This window comes from Epinephelus moara, chromosome 3, assembly GCF_006386435.1.
Source record: "Epinephelus moara isolate mb chromosome 3, YSFRI_EMoa_1.0, whole genome shotgun sequence".
NCBI classification, from domain to species: domain Eukaryota; kingdom Metazoa; phylum Chordata; class Actinopteri; order Perciformes; family Serranidae; genus Epinephelus; species Epinephelus moara.
In genome coordinates, this window is record NC_065508.1 from 18481853 (window position 1) to 18508001 (window position 26149).

At 41.9% G+C, this 26149-nt stretch overlaps 1 protein-coding gene across 7 annotated transcripts in view; it reads right to left on the minus strand.

Annotated features, from left to right (window-relative positions):
- The window catches only part of zmp:0000001168 (signal-induced proliferation-associated protein 1), a 49027-nt gene extending 24651 nt beyond the window's left edge, over positions 1–24376 (minus strand). For 4 of the 7 annotated variants that reach the window (XM_050038523.1, XM_050038568.1, XM_050038576.1 and 1 more), the window contains exon 1: positions 23201–23512. The gene's annotated coding sequence lies outside the window, so the exon portion shown is untranslated. Of the gene's footprint in view, positions 1–5551; positions 6182–15206; positions 15226–23200; positions 23513–24230 lie in introns of those variants that run through there. The other 3 variants (XM_050038537.1, XM_050038552.1, XM_050038547.1) reach the window with 3 other exon arrangements.
- Between the last annotated feature and the right edge of the window lie 1773 nt (positions 24377–26149).

A 26149-nucleotide genomic window follows, 5' to 3' on the forward strand; every position in this document is an offset into this window, starting at 1 on the left:
ACTCACTGTTAGCAGGAAGTGTTGCTGACTGCAGATTTAGCTTCTCTCAAAGGGTTTTGTAAACACTGAAGTGGATCACGCCTGCGCTTCAAAAAGAGGAAAAACAAGGCTTTTACTAGGCTTTGTAACAAGTTATTGTTTCGTATTGTCTGCTGCAGCATTTGATCACTTTCAGCATTGTCTAGAGCCTGTTTTCTCATTATAGTCAGTACGGTAATAGTGGTGTTGGACGTCAGAGTAGAGAACGGCAGACATCCAAGTTTTTGTTTTGGAGTACTAAAAAATGCATGAATGCTTTTGTTGCATATAAACTATCATCTGAAGCTGCAACTTCTTACTTGTTTTCTTTAAAATACCAACCATCAGAGCTGTGAGACATTAATACTTTAAAGTCTCCATAGAATGGGCAAACATGAATATGTTGGAAGGGCACTGTTTTCTCAATCATGTTGAGCTTTTAACCATTTAAATCAACAATTATATGAATTGTAGTTCTGTGGTGTTGCTCTGTTGGTGCAATGCTCCGACACAAACAGTCTTTCAGTCTACATTCCCCCCTGGCAGAGCGTGAGGCGCACAGCGTTTGGTAGAAAATGAACATGTATTGGGAGAAATATTCAAAATCAACATATATCTAAATGCTAATACAAGAGGGGACTGGGAAGGTGTGGTTAAATGTCTGGAAACAGACAGGATGCATGTTTATGTATGCAGGTCCATGGTCAGGATTGTAGAAATACTGAGTCTGAATTCCCCCCGTGCAAATACCCATCAAAAGGATGCACATTCTTTAAAATCCTATTTTTTACGTGTTGGTTTAAAAGTTAAATTATATTTTCTGTAATTCTGAAGCCATAAAGAATGATCTGCAGCACCAGGAATTTCACTCTGGTGGAGAAAGATGATAAGCTGTTATTTTAGTTTATTGGCCTGCAGTGGTCAAATTAACAACACTGACTCAGAATCAGTCTTTAAGGAGCCGTATATGACATTCAAAACAGATCTATGATTCAGAGTCTGGGCTGGGATTGCCTGCAAATGGTTCTCAACATGGAGGTGGCTTAGCAGCTAATGGTGCTAACAGCCCTAACCATGCCAACAGTGCTGAAAGAAAAAATGGTGTTAATGTTGGGGGGGGCATAAAGCTTCCATGTGGACGCTGTCCGGACCATAGACTGTCAAAATAATGGACATAGCTACCGGGACGTCACCCATTGGTTTGTGGACCATTTTAAAGCATTGGTTTTGGCATTTTAGCCATAGCTATCTTGTTTATTGGAGCCACAAGTGACCATATTTGGGCGAGAGGCTGGATCTGACTGAGAGGTCGAGGGCACTGTCAGCAGACAGCCTGTCACTCAAAGCAGGCTGCCCTTAATTATGCATAATTTAAGCCTTAATAAAATATAAATGGGCGAGTTATAAAAAATTAGCTGTTGAGGAATTAGGAGGAAATTAGCTTTTGAGACCAAAACCATTTTTACACCAGACTGTAAATGTGTTTATGGGGGCTCTAAGGGGATTGACTGGCCTCTGGAGCCAGCCTCAAGTGGCCGTTCAAAAAACTGCAGTTTTTGGCACTTCCATTTTGGCTTCATTTTTCAGCCTTAAAGGTTGCCACTTGGTCTCGACCCATGGTGGCGGAACAGTGTAATCAGTGTGTGACCGCAGTGCAGAGCAGTAGTGATAGTCTAGCCAGTGGGATACACACACAGAGATTCACATGTACTACTTGCACATGCAAATAGTGCTTCATTATAATACTAACGTTTTGAATTATGTATACAGCACCTTTAAAATAATCAGTATGTGCAAGCGATACAGAGGAAATGACCTCAGTGACCTCAGTGGCAGCTCTGGCCCGGTGTGTATGCAGAATTAGTGATAGACAATTCCATATGTGAATGGTTAGTGCTACAAATAGGCTGTTGTCATATATGATTGATCAATATGTGAAACATTGGACTACTGAATTACTTGAGGCTTCAATATGTTGTTCGCTTCAAATGATACAGAGATGCTGCAGAAGTGGAGTGATGAAAAATGTGATTTTTTTTTTAACACCTCTGATTGGTCCAGGCTTCTCTCTCCCTGACGATTCAAGACATTTCCGGCCATGTGCGGCTCCCCATCTGAAACACTGAGCACTGGGTCACATAGAGAAGCCTCTGTGCACCGTCTGTATGGTGCCAGGGCTGCTGACATTAAAACCCTGCTCATGTTTCTCTCTGGGAACCTGTGAATGTTCTCAAACATCATTACCCATGTGGGCACAAATGATGTTTGTCTACGCCTATCTGCAATCATTAGGTGCAGCATCATCTTCATGTTTCACAATGCCTTGAAAAGGTGTGAGCAATCAATTTTCTCCGCTGCCTCAAAGTGGGAGTGCAGATTATTGGCAGCAAGTTTGTTTTTCGAGAGAAAAAAAATCACAGATTTCCTTCATGTTGTTCCAACAACAAACTGAACTTCCAGGGTCGGCCAGAAACACTCCTGCTCTCCACCAACACAGAGCGCGGGTTGAACTTGGACACTTATCACTCACCGCCTTTGTACAAATCATATATTCCTGAGCTTCTTAAGACCCCAGACCCATGAATCAGTCCCTGTTTCCATAGCAACTTGTCTAGTGCCACCCTCTTTCGATGTGGTATCCAGTCCACCAGTGCTTTATTGTTTACTGTCCTCAGTGGGCGAAATGGCTCCACTTTTGCCAAACAACCCACGACTGCTGATATTTGTGTCAGTGACCTCTATCTTATTCCTCACAACAACAAGACAGCATGGACAAACGAGGCAGATATATTGTTTTGTCATGACTTAACTGTTTGCTTCTTAAACACAAGATGATGATGAAAAATCTTAGTATAGTATATAAATGTTGCATCGGTCTCGATGGGTTTGGTTGTTGCAGGAAGAAGGTGGTAGGCAAATATAAATTAAAACTTAGTCTGGGCAGACAGAAACAACATTTGTACTTCCCACAATCCAACTGGATGCTTAGCTTAAATTAAACGCGTGAGAAAAGGTGACACTCCATCAGGAAACATATTAGCATGTGTTTTTAGCCATGCTAGGAGGCTCTAGGGATGGCAATGACGGTCTAATTAGTTTATGTTAGCATGCTAATGCACTAAACTACAATGTTGAACTTAGTGAACATTGTAACCTGCTTTACATCAGCATGTCATGCCACTGTGAGCATGTTAGCATTTAGCTAAAAGCACAGCTGTGCCTAAGGAGAGCCTCACGGAGCCACTAGCAACGCTGTAGACTCTTACTACTCTTGTTCATGTTTTAAATATGAACACAATGTATGCAGTACTGACTGTGTTAATTTACTGTGAAATCTTTTTTGATTCCTGTGACTTAATCTACTAATGTGTGGGGTAAAGTCAGGTAATACGTATGGGACGAATAGGGCTTTACATCTTGAGCTCTTTGAATATGTCAATTATCAAACACATCATTGCATTGTTGATACAAATGTGCTTGATTAGTCTGAGATAATTAGGATGGGCAAAGTGAAGAGTCAAAAAATCACTGGTTCCACAGCTTGCAATGTAAGCCATGTGGCGTAATGATATTCTATAGCCACATTCACACTGCCTCTTCAAAGTGGGAATTTCACGCTGCTATGCCGCCTCGCCATTCTGTGTAAAAAGTACAATCACAGAATGGAGGGACGGAGTTGTCTTGCCAAGAAGGTCTAGATAAACAGGTCAGCCAGCAGGATGGGATCATGGGCTGCATGAGTGTCACGTTTTGATGGTGTGTTATGTGTGTGACCCACAAAGCAGCTGTTAGCAGTTAGCAGCTAACTCAAAGAAGGTGAACTGAAGCTGAAAATTGGAAAACACCAAGGTCCGGGAGCTCTTTACCCTTCAAGCAGAGGTGAGATCAGCCACCATATATTAGAGATAGGAAATGATTGTTATTGCCATGTTATGCCATTGTTACTGTTTATAAAGCGCCGTGATGCGTCTGTGTCACACTAGAGGCTGACGCTGTTGTGTAAAATGTCACGACCGTCATGCTTCTTTTGCTTCCACAATTCAGGCATGCTGCCTAAATTCACACACTGGAGCGGAATGATGCTGCTGTCATTTGGTTCTGTGTAAAAATGCAAAGTCGGCATAAAGAAGGGACTTCGTAGCAGCCCTAAAGTGCGATCTCTGCTGTTAAAAGGGCTTAGATTGGTAATGAGAGAGCTGCAGCTAAAACAATAATTGTACAACAGAAACAGTTGAGGAGCTGCATTTTGTTACCTTGTAATCAACACACTTTACTTTTTATGGGAAATGGTTTTGAGTGAGTAGCCTACTTAATGCCTTGAGGTAAAATGGGACATTTTTTTGAAGTGAAACCAGCATGTTTTAGGCCACCAAGTGCCATAATGTCATGACCTATGCTAGAGTGTGCCAACCTGTCATAATAGAGCCATTTTTAGTATTTTTGTAACTTAAAAATGTTGAAAATGATGCAGCGAGTCCATGTCAGACAGCCACAACAGTCCAGCATTAAACATCATCAAGCGCACACACACAAGCACACACACATCCATTGCAGACAATATGGCACCAAGAAAACAGGCAGCAAAAGAACAGGGAAAGCATGGCAGAGAAGTTGGAGGATCTTTTTTTTTTATGCATAGTAAGGTTACAATAATGATTTAGTAAAATAATTACTGAACCAATAAATGGATTTAACCAGTTAAAAAAACAAACAAACAAACAAACCTGACTGTCCTATTTTACCTTATGAGCTGTCTGAAGTTACCTAAACAAGTCATCAGAGTGATCTTGATGTGTATGAAGGTCCAAAGTTTCTAAAATATTTTACTTGGCAACATATTTTATTTATAGATATATAGCAGAGATACATACGTTCTAAGAGAAACACTTAATATAGTCTTCTGAATTTCAGTTTTCTTGTTAATCTACCAAAAAGTGTCCTAAATTACCTTCCTCACACTAACCCCGTGCCAAGTACCAAAAGTCTTTCATATCTAACACAGCCAAGATAAGATTAGCAAAACTTTAAGCAATTAGCAAACTTTCTTTATTTCACACTTTGAAAAAAGTGACACCAGTGATATTAATTAGCTGCCTCAAAACCTTCTAACGTGCAAAATAAACTTTTAGCCCTAATTAGTTCCCGTGGCTTCTTAGTACCTGGTGCTAATCAAAAATAAGCATAACACGCTTAAACACTGGTACCGAAAGAAAACCCTCTTAGAGGCCTTCATGTTCTCAGTTATTGCAATTTTCCTCCTAATTGGTAAGGAGTGAATAGCGAGTGGCTTTGAAGAGGAGCCGCGCAGAACTCGGATCACTGAGTTATTTGCATGATTCACATCTACATAATCTGTCTTGTGTTGTAGCCTCTATCTGGTACAGTGCTATTAAGTTATTTTTCATCCGTGTTTACCACTGTGTGAGCGTAATAAACACATTCCCTTTGAATCAGAATCAAGTACGGGAACAGAAAATGGTACTTCGTGGAAAGGAGCCAAATGTTTTAAAAGCAAGGCTAGAGATTTTCTTACCATTACTGATATGCAACGTCCTCAGTAAATCTTCACTAGTCCACACTTTGAAATACATATGACCATCACTTTGATGGTGACCTACCGTTGAAAAGAAACTGTCTTCTGTCTGTGTTACCGCTATAGAGAAGTGTGGGATATACCTTGCATAGAAATACAAAGTGAAGAGGAACTGAAGTGTTCTGTCCCTGCCCCCCTCAAGTTTCAATTTATTTGGGAACCCATTGTTGTATGCTCAGTAAATTTTAGCCTGCCAATTTAAATGTCACTGTACATCCTCCCAACACAGAAGCAGTGAAGCTTTGTTATTTAAACAACTACCTTTTGATACAAAAAAAAAGCTACCCAGGAAAAAACCCACATAAATTATTGATAACCAGCTTAATGTTTTCCCAGGATATTTCAGGCTGAAAAGTCTTACGAGCTTATATCAGTACGGCTTAAACCAAACCCTAATATGATCATAAATGGATCATTTCATAATAGCAGGACTGACTGAGTGGCAATAAAAAAGAACTTAAGGATATTATAAAGGCTTGAGACAATAAACAGCAACGGGAAGCTCTTTTTTTCCAAAGCATTCAATACAGCTGCTTGTACTCTGATTGTTAACGTGCACAGCTTTGGCTGTGATGATGCTGCATCTCGCCAGTTTAAATTGCTCCCATAAGAGGACACAATATTGTAACTTATTACTTTTGTCATGCTGAACTATAAAGGAACAATTGCAAACCTGAAGTCGTTTATTTCTTTTTTAAGCAACCTAAGATTAAAGATTAACTGTCATCATGGTGTAGTTGCACTCTCCTAACATGATTACAAGTACATAATGCCAAAACATAAAACAGTAAGTCACTGCCGATATGCAGATCACTGCTATTGACACTATGGGGTCATCCCAATATAACCAGGGTCCTACTGTATGTACCTGAGGGCCTATAGCTCTGTGTTGTGTTTGAGGTATGCGTGTCTCTTGATATAAAGCAACGCTGTAAGCAATTCTGTCGTGGGTGTACTACTGTGTAGATATGTAGGTTACCAAAGGGGAAGTGGGTAGACTCCTATATATTCCAGTGGCTTTTTGATTGGTAGGTGGGTATACTGTAAGCAGCCAGAAAAAAAAGGTGAGTACATCCCGTACACCTGCTTATACCCTCCACTTCACCACTGACTGTAAGAGATTGGTAGGGGCTATCTTCACAGTTTAAATAACAGAAAAATTAAGATGGACTTTTCAAATGTATTTTGAATGCAAACATTCGTTCAGCAACCGTGACAATATTAGTGTCAAAACTCAAGTAAACTGTCTTGCACGCAAATTTGAGGACGTAGGTTTCTTAGCATCAGTATGCTATATGCTGTATGTGGGTGATTTCAACTAGGGATGTCACCGGTTACCCACCAAGAATACTTTTGACCAGTTACGCATGTCGGCCTATGGGTTCATTTTGCTACTGTTCAGTTTACTGCACTGCACATCACCCAGATTTGGTGGGAGACAAACAGCCGGTTTGCGTTAACATGTGTTAACATGCTGATGCATAATACCCACCTTGGCCCATCTTACTCTGCATCTGACTGGCGTACTCTGACATTTTTGCCTTAACCCTAACCCATCCCACACCTCTTGCCAAAACCTAACCAATACAACCAACGAAGGCAACGAGTACAAGCCAATCACAGGCAGAGAACTGTGGCACATTCCTTCACTATCCTCGGATTCACAAATTTGTGCACTGTGTACCAACCGGGTCTGGTGGAAGCTAGCTAATAGCGCCGGTCACTTGGTAATTACCACTAGCAGTACTGTCCCAACCCAACAGTGTTGCTGTGGAAACATTGTGCCCATCCTCTGGTCTCCACCCACATCACCTAGGTGAATAAGCGGCTCAGTTTTGAGCCACAAACCCCCTTTAGCATTGTTAACTATGTTATCACTGTTAGCTCTGTTAGCACCGTTAGCAGTGTCAGCGTGGCTGGTGGTGCTAACATGGTGAACAATGCTAAAGGATTTTGTGGCTCAAAATGAAGCCGCTTATGCAGTGAGGCAACTTGGAGGAAGGCTGGAGGGTGGCCACCATGTGTACCACCAATAATTGCAAATGAGTGGTGCCGACAGGTAGCTTTCACTCGATCCAGCTGGTGTGCAGTGCAGAGCGGCCAAGGCTAACATAAGCTAACGGGTGGAGACTGGAGGGTGGGCAGTGGGCACTAAAATAAAGGGCAAAACATTTCCCTCACAAAACATTCAAATTTCTAAACAGATAGAGCTTTGAAACGCGACGCTAAAGCTCACTGAGTCAGTGTCGCACTGGGCTAAAGGGAAAGGCCTCTTGTGTTTCACTTAATTTTGCGCTTTTTTCTTAAAAATTAACTAGTTAGTTACCAGTTAGCGTCAGGCAAAATTAACCTAAACTGATATACCTAATTCCAACATACTGACCCAGGGAAACATAAACTGAACATTTGACCTTGGAAAAAGAGGCACTGCTGAGAAGATTAAAACCTCTGAAAGGTCTCTTTAATGTGACATATTAAGAAAATACAGAGACGTGGAACATAGAACAACATACAACCCTGGGAACACAGACATGCTCCAGACATTATTTTCATGAGATATCAGGTAGCAACACACAACTATCTTTTCCCCTGTATGAGGAAGTAAGTACTCTATATGGTTACACTTGCCCACGTTCACAGTGCTCACACACATCAGTCAGTGCAGCAGCTGATGGAAACCGTGCATGACCTCTAATACTCCCTGAGCCACAACTCTACCGCCACATCAACGGAAACTTGACCCTTCACCGGGCTGCTTAGCAAGAACCACTTAAACACTTTGTATTAAATGACTTTGAGGAGGAACTGCGTAGAATTTGATCTGCTGACTTTCTGGCATGACTTGAATCTCTATGACCTGGTTGTTTGGCCACTTCACATATTACATATGTCATCTGTATCTCAACAAATCTGTCATTCTCCTGCCTTTAATCCACACTGACTGAAGCTGATTTCGCCATATGAATCCAATCATGGATCATAACTCTGACATGTATTCATAAGGTCAGAATATTTCATAAAACCAACTGCATTCTCAATAGTTTGCAGACAGTGTCATCTGTACAGCGCTCTTCAAGCCTTGCATCAATTTAAATAATAAACAGAATAACACAGCGTCTTTGTTTTTCTGTTCTGCCACAGGATCAGTGCAGGAGGGATGACCCAGACATTCAACTGATGCTCTCCAGGATTGTTTTGAAAGATTTGGAGCATTCACTAAAACACTCGGAGGATGCTGCCCTCCGCAGATCCTCTCACGGTACCAGAGCCGCTCTCCATCCCAGAGAAACTCAATAATGCATGTAGACAGCAGTGTTTAATCCTGCATCTCGGAGCTTAAAGCTCTGTGAGCAGCCAGTGGACAGTAATTATCTCAGTATTGTGCTCACATGCTCTAGATAAACTAGACTTTATTTTAGTGCTGAAAAATCAATTTCTTTGTGTGCTGAGCTCCGTCGTGTCGTCAGAGGTGATGACAACGGTGGGTCTGCCTGAAACCCTCGGAGCAGAAAGGGAAATGTGAGATTACAGTGTGAAGCAGCATCATTTTATCTACATACTTTTTTCCTTGTTTTTTTTTTCACCAGATTCACTTTGAAGGGCAAATTACTACCACTTTTAGATGTTTGGTTTAACTGATGACAGTAAATGAGTTCTACTTCCATGTTAATTCCAGGACAAGGTTAATGGGCCTCTGGTGTGCAATGTGAGGACACAAACTGAAATCAGAGGAGAGTCCTTTAAAACAAACACCGTTTTGGGGAAGTCATGGCCGCTTGACTTATTTCGCACCCACTCATGCAAGTCTGCGTCCTGTGAAACAGGAAGAGATGACTGACTTTTGATCCCTGAGAGGATGGGTGTCGTCATCATTTCTACTCAACACTTCCACACCTATGGCAGACTGGCCGCCTCACTGCAGCATGAATGAGCAGCTTTTTTTTTTTTTGCTCTCTGCCAGTAACCGCAGTCAACTTAACCTCTGCTCGTGTGCTTTTATCATAATTAACGCTGATGTGGCAGACGTTTGAAGTGTCTAATGGTGAAAGGAAGATCGCGTCCTGATATAGGCGATTGAGATTGGATCTGTTTTCTCCTCAGGTGAAGCTGCGGAAATCGGCTTAACAGCTTAGCAGCAATTAGATGTGATCAGTGACAAAAGTTGTGCACTTACTGCAGCCTTATCAACTCCATCATATCAAGTTGCAGCAACTATTCAGATTTGCAACACGATGTTGTGCTTGTTGTCCTTCTGTTTCGAAGAACTGAAGTTGTGAAATGCACCAAATACGACCACATATTAGGCAAGTGGACTTTCAAAGCAGCAGACTGTTTTGACAAAAGGTCCAGTGTGTAGGATATAGGGGGATCTATTGGCTAAAATGGAATATGATATAATAAGTATGTTTTCTTTAGTTTATAATCACCTTACAACAAGAACAGTTTTGTTTTTTCCACCTTAGAATGAGCCGTTTTTATCTACACAGAGAGCAGGTCATCGTCTACAGAGATTGCCATGTTGCATCACCATGTTTTTAAAGTAACACAAATTGCACAAACCAAACACTGGCTCTAGATAGGACCATGCATGTTGTCACGTCGGCCGTTGTAGTAAGAAGCCCCACCATGATGAGCAGCATCAAGAAAACACCAATTTTTTTAACGTCAAACTTCTTTATTCAGTGTTTTTACTGGTTTAGATCACTGGGTCTGTTTGTTCTGAATCTTAAGTTATCAGAAAAAAGGGTGAATGCAGATGAACAGGGGCTAGGTTAGCGGCCTGTGTCTGAAATGCCAAACAGCATAGGAGAAACACTGATTTGTAACGTGAAACTGCTTTATTCAGTGTTTTTACTGGTTGAAATCACCTGGTCCGATTGTTTTGGAGAGGAGGAGAGCTCTGTGGATAATTCGGCTCCTAGTAAAAACTTCCTGAACAATGAACACTGAAAGAATCCTAACAAGGAGAAGGTTCAGCTGGTTGTGATCTGCAATCCTCACCACCTAAACCCTCCTAAATGTTACACACTGGACCTTTAAAATGATAATTAAAGATGGAGAAACCAGCCCTGACACCAAGGTCCGCTTACTGCATCTCAGTGAATACCTAACTAGGTGAGCGAACGTCAAGCTTCACAGTCTGGAGGTCAGCTGTATCGCTGTCTATCCTCATAGTTAAAAGCTGCCTTGCCAATTCTTAACCACAAGGTCTAAATCAACTCCTAATAGTGATTGATTTTGGGAAATTTAAAGCTCACTCTCATTTATTGATCCCACACAACCCTGTTACATTCGAGATCAGGTTACATCCCTGCTTTTGCTGCCGAATATGTGACACTTTACTGACTTGGCTGCAATGCTTTTAAGAAAGTAAACGTGTATTAATGTGGCTGGATCTGATTCAGAAAATGAGTTCATTCTAATGCCCAACGCGCGCTCTAGGCATCCTCAACCCCCCTCCTCCCTCCCTTCCTTCCTTTACCACACTGCGGACAGTGAACTGGGCCAAGTCCAGAGGCTGCTAAGTGGATGGTACTGCAGCACTCTCTTTTTCGTAACGTGTTTTATCTCTCTTTTTCATTGAAACAGTTTGCAAACGTCAGTCAGAGCTATTGGTCCCCAAAGACACATAAGCCTGCATCCCTGGCAACCGGTGCTCAACGGGCCGATAAAAAAAAAAAAGAGGATGACTGTCAGAGTGGCTGAGAAAAAGAGCAGGTTTTTGAAAGAATTCATTATTATGAGCAATATTTTTCAGCTACAGAGGCTGGCACTCTTGCCAAGTATGAATGTAACCCACATTTTGATCCTGTCACTGATAATCATTCATTTCCTTTCTCCACAAACATCTCCATACATCTCCGCCTTAAATATGACACATGTATTGTTACTACTGCTTGACTGCTGCTGTTTGAGTTATTGGTCTAATGATGTTTTAACAACACTTCAAGGTGACGGATAACAGAAGAGTGGTTACAACATTTGAAGAAGTTGCGGTTGTTTCCGTCACGTATTTGACTGAAGCATCACACGACACGGAAAATGTAAAGTGAACCGCACCATTCTCTTGTCAGTTATGTGATGCTAATTGGATCTTTAAGGTTAGTGTAACAACTTGTACGCTGATATTTTTCCTATTTCAAAGAAGGGGCATAAGTAGCTCCAAAAAGTCTGGAGCGGAAAATATTCCAACCAGTGTAAATATTAAAATGAACAATCAGCCAAAAGAGTCAGTAAATGCTTTCTTTGTCTGCATCAGCTCGGCTGTATAGCGCTGTTGTTATGGTTGTATGTGGAGGTCAAACCTCCCTGTCGGCTCCACAAAGCATCATCTCCACACAATCAAATACTTTTAATTTGAAGGACATCCTTTAAATGTGTCCTTCAAAAATTGAAAATAAAGTCTTCTGCCTAATAAATTATTAATGAGGCCGGGCGAAAGGGGGCGAGGGTTACCAAGATGTTAATTATTCATTGGTTGGTTGCTCCCTTGTCCACTCTCGAGCCGTCTGGGATGCACACACAGACGCACGCAAACCAGAGCCGCTTTGTTATGACTTATATCTAAGTCTGTGTCTGACTTCCACGTGCACGTGTGCTTCATGTCTTACAGTAAACCATATGGTTGAGGTCATCTGTCGTATGACTTCAGTGGCGCCTGGTCCAGTTTCAGTTCTTTATTTCGGCTGGTTTTTTGTAAAGACGCAGGGTATTACTGGGAAAACAAGCTGCTAGTCGAATGCTGTCGGTGGGAGTCGGAGCAGCAAATGTGAACCTTTCATGAATCAGTGCATGCACGCATTGTTTTGGATTATTTTTTTACTCATAGCGGATGCATTATCAGTGGACCTCCCCCTTCAGTAAATGCAAAGAGGAAGTACGCTCAGAAAAGCTCCTTCTATAGTATTGTCCATATTAGAACCTCACTTCCTCTTGTAAAAAATAGTACAACCTAAAAACTGATGCACCCTCGAACACAAACTGAAGCGCTATTGTTTCAAACCCAACCTACGTGCTGCTCTGCCACTGTGAAAGAAAGTACCTAACTTGTGCTATTGTTTGACATGTTATTTGCCATGACATCAACACTGTGTGCTGGCAGAGCACTGCCACTTCCTGTGTATCTGAAAATACACCTTGTGGCAGAGCGTGTGTGTGTGTGTGTGTGTGTGTGAGGCTGAGGGACAGGAGGAGAGATTTAAGGCCTAAATGTGAGATGGTTTCAGTGCATGCGTGTCTTTGTGTGCCTTTGCTGACTCCATAAAAGCCTTATAGATGCAGCACACTGTCCTCACAGTGACAGGAAGAGCAGCTGTCCCTCTGTGACTGCCCTGCGTGTGTGTGGGTGTGTGTGTGTGTGTGACAGAGGAAAGGAACTGACCCTCAGCTTCATGACTGCATCTATTATGTTGAGACAGGGTTCACTGTTACTCCTCCGTCATCAGTGTAACCAGTTCTGAGGCAGAGGAAAGGAGATTGCACAATATTGCCTCAATAGCACTCTGAACTGTTACCCCACCTCGTCTACTTTCAGAGGAAGAGACGCTGACCTCCACCGCTTCCTCACTGTCCCTGTTGTCGGCTGAAATGCAGCCGTGTGTCCATGAAATGGCTGCGGCGGTAACAGTGCCCACACTCATCCCCGTTTCTCAGCTTAAAATCTTTGTTTATAGGAGCAAATCTTAAAAAGCTGTCCTCTGTTACTTTAAATAAGTGTTGCTTATAACTTGAGGCTACTTCTGAGTGTCAGCATCAAACCAACAACCTACACTGGTTCAGCTTGGGTCCATTATGATCTTAAACCTCAACTAGACTGATTCAGTTTGGTTTATTACACATCAGAATGGTTATTTTTGTGTTTCCATTGTCAAAAGTTGTGGATCGTACTGATAGAACTGCTCCTTTCTATGCTGTTTTCGTCAGCCCTCCATTGAGGTACCTCGCACACTGATCCAACACTAAAAGGTGGAGCTAGAAACAGTCCATTGATTAGACAATAGATCAACTATAACTTGGCTAGTCGACTATAACTATGACATGAAAGGATGTTTTGCTGCCTTTTCATCTTTACTAGCTAACACTTAGCTGATCTAATTATCTGTGGAGTCTGGTCACGAAGCTCGCACAATCACGTTTTCATCATCTTAGAAGTATTTCAAAAGTATGATCCATTTTAACTTTTATAGACACTAAGACAATTTTACACGGCTTCATCTCGTCACACCTGGATCACTGCAACAGCCTCTTTTCTTGCCTGAATCAAAAACCTATTAATCGACTCCAGACTGAACAGAATTCAGCTGCCAGAGACGTGATCACATCACTCCAGTTTCAGCCTCTTCCAACTGGCTCCCAGTGTGTTTTAGAATAGATTTTAAGATTTTACTGATTATTTTTAAGGCTCTTCATTGTCTCTCTTTCGGCTACATCTCTGACCTCTTAGTACCGTACACGCTCGGGCAGAGGTCTTTGTCTGTCCCAGAGTCTCGGCTGAAAACTAAAGGGGACAGAGTGTTTGCTGTCAGGGCCCTGAAGCTCTGGAACAATGTGCCCGTGGAAATCAGGTCGGCCGAGTCAATGATCTCCTTTAAGTCCCTTCTTAAAACACACTTTTATCGGAGAGCCTTTCATGATTTTACCTGAGTTTTAACTTCATTTAAACTGTCTTTTATTTCCTCAGTTTTATACACTAAAGTGTTTTTATCAGTTCTTTTAAAAGTTGTTTTCATGTCTTGTCTGTTTTAATTTTTGACGGTTTTTAACTCAGGTTTGAAAAGTGCTTTATAAATAAAGATTATTATTATTAAATTATTATATATTAATCGTTTTATGCGAACTGCAAAAATATTTAATTTCCTCAAAAAAAGAGGCAGCGCATCATTCTTGTGCGCTCTGGCAGCACTACACCTTGCTCCAAACACTCCAGCCGATTCTTTTTCTGAAAATGTTGCGAAACCCCGCTCTGTGCTCAATCAGTTAGGTCCAGAATGAAGCAGTGATGCTGCTACCACCATCCAGTAACAACCCTGCCTACATTTATGAGAAATGTCTGCAATGAAAATGCAAAACAGATCTAGGGTTTAGGTACATGTTCATACCAGTTACACTATACCGAAAGTATTTGGTGGAAACCCAGCTTTAGAGATCATTATTTGGAGAAATAAGACTACTGTGTCTTGTTGACTTTCACAGCTCAGGCATGAAGTCTCCACACACCTTTGACAGAGAAATCAAGGCCTAGCCAGGGAGATTACACCTATTAGGAGATTACTGTGTTAAACTGATGGCCTAAGTGAAATGTGATTAGTTAATATTGATGGTCACCCAGTGTGATATCCTGATTTCATCACCATAAAATATACAAATATTGTAAAAATGCTGTAATTACAAATATCATTCACCACATACAAGCAAGTGTAAATCTAGGTTATGCACTCTTGCAGTAAAGTATAAAAAACACTGCATCCACTGCAGCTAGGAGTAGCTACTTAAACTCTTACATGTGATGCAGCTTGAAGCCAGTGAAGCTAATTACAAACAATAAAAGGTCCAAACATCACGATTATCCGAATGTGAAAAAAAATACCCTACTCACATATTATTCTGGGAGGGCTCTCTTTACATCTGCACATTGCAGACAAGCACTTGCTGCAGTTTACAGCCTCTCTCCTGCCTGGTGGCCTGTCATTTACACCAGCGGCTTTGCACCTTCTGACCTACATAAAAAAAAAAAAACAGCAGCTCGTGCACCAGTATGCTAACCGTGGTGATGCAGATAGCGGCGGATTTGTTGTGATGCTATGGAGGCTCTGGTCACAAGAAGGAGCAGGTTCTGTACGTCTGTGGCTTCACACCGGTGAATGAAAACACATAGTGCGTCACCAGGAGACTGCTGTGCATCGTGTGAATTACTGGTGTGCACTAATGCTTGCATGGAATGATTCACTGAGCCATTACAGACAGAAACCTGCTCAGGAGTTTATCAGTCTGCGCCTGGAGCCAACATTATTATTTCTGGTGCTAATTTTTCTTCACTAAGGCATAAAATTGACACATAACCGCCGTGACTGCGAGGCAAGTATTTGTGTCATGTTAAAAAAACAAATGAACAAGGATATGCAAAATGTGAGAGGACGTAATTTCAAAGTAAATGCGTGACACCCCTTCTCTCCCCACCTCACCCCTCCAGCCCTCTAAGGTCACAGTCAGTTTCTTGTGTGTGGTGGCTGTAAGAGCCAACAGACAGCGCAGCACTAAAAGGTTTCAGCTCAAACTGCTCTCACTTCTTTATTAACGCTGCCTTTAACATGTAAATGAAACAGTTGAGGTTGCAACTTCCTCCTCATAGTTGTGACAGAACAAAGAGGCCCCTCAGTCATAAATAAATGCGCTGATAATCTCTAATATTTCATGCGTCAGCCTGAGAATAGACTATACTTCATGAGGGTATTTTTACACTCCTCTCAGCACGGGATGTTTTCTACCTTTTTTCAGAGTCTCTATCTGCTAAGAATGGCGATGAAGTGACGTGGTGCGAGCATGAATGGTCGGTCCTGGTCTGCTTTCAGTGGCTCTGAATACCCTTGAGTGCACTTCTCCTGTAATAGCAATGTGAACAATGAGAAGGAGCCACTGCACCGCTTAATGGTTTAATGTATGTATGACATAACTGAGAGGGACATTGTGATTAAGGACAATAAGCGCCAATGTGTTTCTCAAAGGGGACATTTTGTAACACGTGGACGTGGTGCATGCTGAGGGATTTTTATACATGTAAATACGTCTAAATATAAAAGACAGAAATGGAAGTATTCACAGCAAATTTTGGGATTTTGTTGTTAGAAATCCCCGGCTCAATTTCTTTTTGTCTCTCTCCACAGACAGCACAATGATCATCAAATCTATCACGTCATTAATTTAAATAGGTCAAAAACATTGTTCATCAACAATCATTACTTTCTTTGTACTTGAAGCACCTATCCCTTTGTTCACCCTTGACTTCACACTCGCACAGACGATGGATTTTGTGAGTGGTTTGGGAAAGGATATTAATGACTATTATTCCTTTGTGCCATTTGAAACATTTAACAGAATTGCTTTGTGCAGACAGTGGGTGTTCCAGAATCATCCAGGGACATTATTAGAGCTTAAATGGACAAAAAGAAAACAGTGATTCTGTAGCCACTGAGAATTAACTCCCCAAATGATAGAAACAATCTCACTCAATATCAGTCCGACTAATTTATTTCAACCGTGCAGTCAGGGGCGTCACAGTGGGGGGGGGGGAGCGGGACTGATTACCGAGGGCCCCAATGGGAGCGGGGCCCACAAAAAACCTGGGATGGAAAGTTTGATTTTGTTTCATTTATTTGACTCACAACCATATCACATGGCATGGAGTACAAACATTACATACAGTAACAAAACAACGGCACACAGTGTGGCTAAAGTACAATCAATGCTACTTAAACAGAGGAAGGTCACTCTTTAAAAAAAGCACCTAGTTTACAAATTACTTTTGGCTTATCAAAATTAATTTAAACATATCTTTATTTCTAAGAAAATAATGCCATTACTAAATTAAAACTGGCTGAATAAAATGACTGAGAGACTGAACTTTGTATTAAAAAATAGTATAGATGCTGTGAAGGCAATCTCATTCCTTACAAAAGGCGACAAATGGTTTAGTCGCCTCTGCACAAAGATTTGTAATTAAATGCAGCGTGAACCAAGTGAACGACCGCTTACGCTGCTGTAGCCACAACATACACAGTGATGTCATTTCCCACAAAAAATTGGGTTCAAAAAAGGAAATACAGAAATCAAAGGGAAAGAACGCAAACTGAGGGCAAGCAACTTTTGACTAATAAAGAAAGTTGAGCACAATGAACAGTTTCAGAAGGGTTTCACTAAAATAAGCAGTTCTTAAGATCGAAGGCAGTCAGACAGCCAGGAAACAAGCCTGCAGCATATTTGCATTGTATAAATTAATCAGTATCATAAACCGATATATCATCGATATAGAATAGTATCGCGATATTTTTGTGTGACGATATCGTATCGCTACATGGTCACCAAGTATTGATTTTTTTTAATTAAATGAATTAATAATATTTCAAATACAAATTAAACTTTTGGTAAAATATTATTATCAATTTCTTTTTCAGTCCAATAGATACATTTTGTTCAGATAAAACTGACCTGAAGTGAGATGAACAGACTGAAAAATGTATCTTATTAGATAAAAACAAACGTTGACAAAGCTTTCCTTTGGGAACTTAATTTGCTGTTGAAAAAAATCACAATATACTGCAATATATGTTATCGCGATACTCAGCATATTGCAATACATTTGAAATTGCAATAATATTGTATCGTTACCTAAGTATTGTGATCGTATTGTATCGTGGGACCTCTGGTGATTCCCACCCCTTTCAAACAGCATCATAGCTACAGTGTTTGACATTATAGCCCATTTTATTGTATAATATACTACAAGTCAAATCACAATGTTAATTTACAATAAATTCTGGGTAGAAAATCATCGCATCCCATACATAAAATCAAACAACGCTGAGCACACACTGCCTCAACTGGTTAGTTTTTAGCCACCTAAAACATCAATATAAGTTTAAGTGTACATTATATTTAGATATTTTCACCGCCTTTTTCAACGTTTAATTGAAGCAACTATATTAAAGCCACCAGACTCCACTGGCAGAAACATTTTACTCAGCGGAACACTGAATCGCTGGTCTACCGCAGCCTCAGTTGGTTAGTGTGTAAGGTAAAGTAGGGCAAATATTCAAATACAGCGTACACTTACACTGATACTGATTTTTCTAGGTGGCTAAAATAGATTTTGCTGCAGCCCACACCCACAGCAGAACATTGCTTAGCTTAGCTTAGCTACATAAAAAAGCACAGCAGACACGTCAGGTAGGTCAGACTGCAGTGTTTCACTATAAACCTTTAAATGTTACAGTTATGGCTGAAAACGACAACAGAAACCAACAAGTTTGGTGTTTTTACATATCACTGCAATTGGGGTTCAGACACAGAGACTGTTTATGCGTTCAGCCCATAATATGATGCTACAGCCCTGGTTTGACAACTAAAAAAACAAAAGGGCAGCAGCCTCCGGACAAAACCAATGAGGCCTGAAACTTTGAGACCAGTGGCCAACAGGGGACAGGTGACAACAGAGAGCACAAGCTAAGAGGATCCACCCAGAGGCTTACACTGCCAGCATCCTGCCATTTGATGAGGAGAAGGCTCCGCCTGTCCAACTGCCTTCCTCGCTGAGCCCCCACAGGGAGCCTGCCGGGGTGTAGCCATGCAAAATGGCTCCAAATGAGAGGGATGATACGATGCTGACTCAGACCAGAACCAAATCTGCCTGGTAACCTCACAACGTGTTCTTCTAAATCTCAATGACTGAGTGCAAAAACAGATCAAAGTCACTTTGCTCGTGCCTGTGCTGGATTTGGGACAACTTTTTTGTTCAAATATACATACATGGACCTCTCCTGTGTGGTGCAGCGCAAACTGGAAACACCTTTAGGGATCTTTGTAACCTGCTTTCTCCTTCTATTGTCAAGACTGCTGATTGTTGACTCTCTGTCAGCTATTTGCTGACAGAGAGTCATTTTAGAAGTCACAGTATCATTCAGCAGAGAAACAGGACAGACGATGTGCGTTAAAGTTTAAATCCTGGCAGACAAACAGCATCAGGAGCTATTAGCTGGGATCTATCGGCCCTGACAGTGACTCAATCTTACTGCACAGCTGTGATACTGCTAACAAACTGCCATCGTCATTATTCAGTGTAAAGCACACAAAGGTTATTCACTTCTCCACCTGCATTTAAAAGGGCAAACAGCAACAACATTACTCTGTTCTGTAGTTTTTAGTGTCTCTCTAAGATTCACTTTTTACAACAATAATGATGGTTTTAGATGTCAGAGGTTACAGCTGGCATTAAGCAGCGACTGAGGGAGCATTTAGGATTATTTTAATGGCTCTGCTAGACAACAAGCACCGCATCTGAATCCACAACACGGCACACACATGTACACGCTCAGGCTCTCTTGGCTCTTGTTTGGTGCAGGAAATAAAAGTAGGCCGATCGATTCAAGAGTCTCCTCTGACTCCGCTCCCCTCCTACTCAACCTGGAATAGTACCACAGAAGAAGCCTCTCATAGGAAAAGACACCCCTCGGTTGTAAATTATCACACTAAAAAAGCAGAGCTGTTGTGCATGTATGCTATTTTTTTTGTTTTTTTGCTCATGGACATTTCAGTTTGAGCTTGGGCTACAAAAAAGTACCAGAGTCTTTTTGGACTTGTTCAGAGTTTCACATATTAAACGTGTCAAATAGCTGCGCCGCCTCCAGTTCGACTGCTGCTGGACTGAAGAACAGCAGACTGAGTGCCAATACATTCATGCAGAAGCTTCATGACGACTGATCATCAAGTGTCAAGTGTGTCCAGAGCTGATCAAACTCAAAATGTGCTCGTGTCCTGGATGTCACAGTATCCAGTTTGGAGCAGGAACAATTAGTCAATTAATCGTTTAAGTCATTTATTGAGCAAAAACGCCAAACATTCTCTGACTCCAACGTCTTAAATGTGATTATTTGCTCATTTCCTTAGTTTTCCGTGACAGTAACCTAAATATATTTGGGTTTCACAGTGCTAGTTGGACTAAACAAGCAATGTGAATGTCAGCTTGCGCTCTGTGACATTATGATTTCAGCAGCCAAACAATTAAACGACTAAGCGAAGATAGCAGATTATTCAATAATGACCATTTGGAAATGAAATCGTTAGTTGCAGCCCTAATCCACACATCTCTGATCTCTCATTCCCACTCACATCCAAAGCTGGAACTCCTTACTAATAGCAGGTAGACATGTAATCAGGGGCGGATTATCAGACTCCAGGCCCCTAGGCACAGATATGTGAAGGCCCCACCGCCTTTCCTACACAGGTGCAGGACACACACACTTTTTGTATCGTTGTTTTGAATCTCTTTGTGGCCGTGATGAATCTCTTTGTGGTTTTGTGTCTCTTTTTAGTTGCTTTGCCAGTTTTTGTGGTTATTTTGTGTCTCTTTGCAGTTTCTTTGCATCTCTTTGTGGTCATTAAAAATCTTTTCCTGGTCAGTACAAGTTAATTTTACACCCTTTTCACTAAACCAAATTAGCATGTGCACATGGGTTCTTTAAACACAGGAAAAGCCGCTAAAAATAGGACATAGACTCCAGAGATCAGGGCTGTGTACATGGCTCTGTAGCAGTTGAATACGCCTTTCTGTGTGTGGGTTTCTTTGGTGTGTTACAGGTTAGTAAATGGTAGAAAACAGCATGTGGAGGCCTGTGAAAACTTGGTGGCTTCTTCTTTTTCTTTTTATATGTCTCTTACTTAGTCAGTCTCTTTTTCAAACTCAGTGCAATTTGAATCGATGTTTTTGTGCAGCTTGGACAGATGGACGGTATATTGTGGTGGCGTGTTATTGCATCTCGTCGGTTAAGGGGCTAAAATTAGCACGTTCATAGGGGTGTTGCATCTCCATCAATGCCAATCGAAGCCGGAGCCAATAAATATAAGTGACTACCACAGAGTCATTTGACCTGGGTGTGAACGCTGATTGTAACCTTTGTCATTACGTTAAAAAGCCATGTTAGCAGGTGTTAGCGTGTTCTTGTGCAGTGGAAAGGGGTGATATTTTGCTGGTGAAACCTTGGGCCCCTGGGCCTGTGCCTGATTGGCCTGTTTAGTATCCTTTCATGTGTGTAGTTTTCATACATGTAATCGTTTGATGTGATTCGCTTATTGAAAAATAATAAAAACCAACTGGCGCTAATTGGTTAACTAATTTACAAATGGAGTGTATTTCCGTCCGTTTGACATAAAAAAAACACATCTTCAGGAGAGAGGGCAATTAATGGAGCCGTTCTGTTTGGCAAAAAAATCTATCATTAAATTTTCATGGAGGTGGATAGCAAATTATGATCTACAGGGGGCACAGTGGGATTAGCAGGCCTCTATATTAAATTTTTGATTCTGTGCACCTGCTTTGTCAAATATTACTCAAGCGCTCTGGATTGTGTTTGATAAATACACTGCTTGACCAAGAATTTGACTTTTGTGATACATAATGTAAAGGCAGCGCAGTGGATGGAGGCAGAACAAAAGTCGGCAGCAGCTGAGTTGGATGAATAAGCTGCATACTGTTAGCACCGTTATGTCAGTGTACCTCATGCACACACTCACCGTAAAGAATAACTGTGGGTACACTTACAGAAGGTGGATTTTATTACACACACACACACTGCATTCAAAGTTGACCCTGACACAAACACAATGCCATCAGGTCGCACTCAGGTATCACACATCCATGAGTCCATCACGTCAAGTCAAACTGCATTTTATTGTTTAAAATGCTAATGTCAACCACAGTGAACACCACACTGAATGAGGAGCCATGCGGCTCGATGTAAATTAAATGGCCCGTCCTTTGAGTGCACTGGCTTATGTAAGCTGCTTGTCTCTCTGCCCCCCCACCCCCCCAGCTCTCCATCCATGCCTTTCTTTCCCTTCAGCAGCCTTATCCATCCCCTGAAACCCTAACGTCTCGTAAACACACAGCCCCGTCCTAAATTGGAGAGTGCAGGGGGGTTGGTGAGGAGGGTGAGGAGGGGAGAGGAGGAGGGGAGAGCCTGACTCCCGCATCCCTCATTTTCTCTGCCACCTTGAAAACAACACCCCAATTCCGGTTGTGGTTCTCCATTCCATCATTGTTTGTGCACATCACATGCAGTGGTGCTACAGTGCTCCTCATCCACACAAATCCCCTGCACACCGCACACTGCTGGCTTTTTATTTGTCTTTGGAAATATGGATCTAGGGGGTAAAAAAAAAAAAAAAAAATCCTGCTCCTCTTTTTGTTCCTGCATCTTCTTTTTCCTCTGTCTCTCTTTCATTCTCTCAGTGTCCCTCCATCCATCCCTCCCCTCCCCTCCTCCCTCCACCTTGCCCTCATCTCTGAGTCCTGCAGCCAGGAGCGCTCTACAGCGAGGTTTCGCAGTGGCTTCTTGACAATGTCACAACACCATTTTTAAGACAATCCTGTCTCGTTGGAGGGTGCACAATGGAGAGAGACAGGAAAGATGATGGGGGGGTTAGTGTCGGGAGAGGAGGAGGGGAGGAAGGGGGGGAAGGCCGGGGATGAAATGCGACAAAGGTTGCGAGCTGGATTCAAACCTAGGATGTCGCGTGTATATGGTATGTGCAGGGCTCGCTGAGTAAAATGCATTTTTAAAGGGCTGACAACAGCACAATGGGTAGAGAGGCAGAGGGAGGACAAGCTGGATATGATAATGCCAAGCCATTATTTCATATCCTCTATTGCTCTCATACATTGTCTCTTTGGATTGCGTGAGTATAAGAGCATGCCTATACAGAGGTATGTGGCATACACGGTGTGCAGATCCATCTATCTGAATCCATTATCGTCAGAAAGAGGGCACGGGGAGGCTGGAATGTGAATTCTTCGTAATCTTAATACAGAAAGAAAAGGCTTACCTCCACATTTCAGCTGTGCTCGACCCTGCCTTGTTTCATCCTGTTCCTCTCTGCCGACTCCCTCCCCTTCTCTCCCCATGACAGCATTTTTCTGCTATCTATCTCCACGGTGAGGCTCTCTCCTCCTCCTCCTTCAGTTCCTCCTGTCTGCCGTTCTCTTCCTCTCTCCAAAAATAAAAATAAAACAAACACACGCACGCACTTCCCGATCTCTGTGTCTACCGGCTCCTCTATTCTGTTGTTCAAGTCAAGAGGCAGGTTGATTTGTGCTGTCCTCCTCCCTCTTTCTCCCTCTCGCGCTGATTCTATTCCATTCACATCACACTAAAGCCAACCCCCTCTTTCTCCTCCTCTCTCTCTCTCTCTCTCTCTCTCTCTCTCACACACACACACACAGCTTTACCCGGCCTCTCTCTCCTCCCCCCCTTCTCATCTCCTTGTCAGAGCGAGGTTGAGGCAGCGATGGACAGCGGCGGCCAAGAGGAGAGCTCTCTGTGTCTTAAACTGAGCATTTAAAATGCTTCCAGTGGCATGACTGTGAATTTAAAAACCTGCTGAATCAAGGACTCCTCGTATAATACCATGACACGCGCCAGCAGAAATGTGAAAGATTAGATGCTGATGCAATGTTGTATCAAGACAGTCACCTCCCACATTTTCTTTATCTTTCTTTAACTATTAAATTAATGGAAAGAGGCACTCACAATATCAAACGCCTCCATTTAAAGTCTAATTTTCCTGCAGCCAAAACCGACAAATCTGCACGAGAGAGATAAAGGCTCAAAAGCAGACACAGGGGCAAAGGTGAAAATGTCAGTGTCTTTGTGTGTCTGTGTGTGTGTGTTTGTGTGTGTGTGTGAGACGGTGTGTTTATTTGTAGAGACCTCTGTGTACTCCCCAAACGCACCCAGTGTGGGTCGAGACCATAACAAACAATCAGCTTGCATAAGAACAATGAGTGCACAGGAGTGTAACAACATAGCCTGTTTTATTTTTTCTTCCTGGTCAGTCATCTGAAATTAACACATACCTGAGAATTTGGGTAAACCATTTACTGATGTTCAGGAGAGGAGAGGAATCATGCTGCTTAACCTACACCGCAGCAGAGCCAAGTGTCCGGCACCATCCCCCTAATTACTGTATGGAGTCCCGTCCTGGCCGTACCATATGGCTGTGTGTGTTACCAGGTCAGTGGCTCCGGTCTGAGGTTGGGGGTGGGGTGGAGGAGGAGGTGGAGAGGCCTGTGTTGTTGGTGGTGTGTGCCTTGAAGAGATAAGAGAATAAAAACAGAGGCACGAGTTGATAGTAGATGGACAGTTTTCTGAAAAACAAGCATACCTCGGTGTGTTCATCAGCAGTCAGGAGGTGTCTTTGGAGTTTCCTCTGGTGTTCAGCAGAGCTTTAATCTGAAAAATGAGCCAATAAAAATGTCTAACAACTCATTACCTCACATACAAGTACATTTCAGATATTCACACAAAGTGAAATGTCAGCTAACATTTCCACGTGGCGATATAGATTTCATGAATGTCTTACACATGTGAGCTAATAATTAAAAACATCAATATTCTGCGAGGTTAAAGACTGCATAAGATCATACCCCACTGACACTATTAATAAAACTGATGCTTGATTTACTGGTATTCATGGCGTATATAGTTGCTGGAGCATGATTTGTGATGGTGTGAGGCTCTTAAGCTGTTCATCACACCAGAGGTCATTTTGGACAATCAGTGCTACAGTGACACCCTGTGGAAATGTTCCACCAAGACCATGGAGACCCTAATACTTGTATGAGCTGAGAGACACATTTGTCTCTCATAAGTTTTGTCCGTCTTATCAGCGGCGCCACTGAAGGATGGCCGAGGGGTGGGGGTGGGGGGTGGGGGTTGGGGGGGTTGTGGCCACCCTGATTCAATTCCTGCCCTCCTTTCACACAAATAATGAAATAATGGAAAATAATTAAAGGCCTCTTTGTCTTTTTTTTTTAATGGTACGTTACATTTGAAATTTGAAATTCCTGAATTCCCGGTCAGAAATGTCAACTGAAACCCCCCTGAAGTTGGATTTCCAACCTGGAAAGTCGGAACAACCTCACCAACCCTGACCTCAAAATCCAAGATGGCTGCTCCTAGTGAAAACTGTAGTGCAGGGTTCCCACAAATTTTCATAAACAAAATTTCCCAACATTTTCAAGACCGTCAAGAACCCATGATAAAGATTTTTTTTTTCATGATATGTTTTTCAAACATTCTAGACTCAACCCATAATTTCAGCTGGCTGGCACACAGGAAGGGAGAGACGAACCCAAGGAGGAAATATCGAAACATACGTGATGGTAAACAAAAGTTGTCACACTTCGATGCATGTTAAAGCTACACAAGTCAACAGCAAACCAAAATTAAGTTGCTGTTACATTACACTGAAGGTTATCCACAGATTATTGTCACAATTTCATTACAAACAACAAAATTCCCTGACTTTTTCATGACTTTCAATATTTTAAAATGGACAACGTGATTGCGAAATTCAATGACTTTTCCAGGTTTTCCATGTTAGTGGGAACCCTAGTGGTAATAGACTGTCAATTAGTACTTCTGTCTACTTTGTGTACCATTAAAACAGTGGCACCCAAAGTCCTGTTTAACTTCTATCTGTGGACACCTTGCTAAAGGGTTCATAAGTACAAAATTCGATGTAATGCATTTACACTGAACAAAAATATAAACGCAACACTTTTGTTTTTGATCCCATTTTTCATGAGCTGAACTCAAAGATCTAAAACATTTTCTATACACACAAAAGACCATTTCCTCACAAATATTGTTCACAAATCTGTCTAAATCTGTGTTAGTGAGCACTTCTCCTTTGCTGAGATAATCCATCCCACCTCACAGGTGTGGCATATCAAGATGCTGGTTAGACAGCATGAATATTGCACAGGTGTGC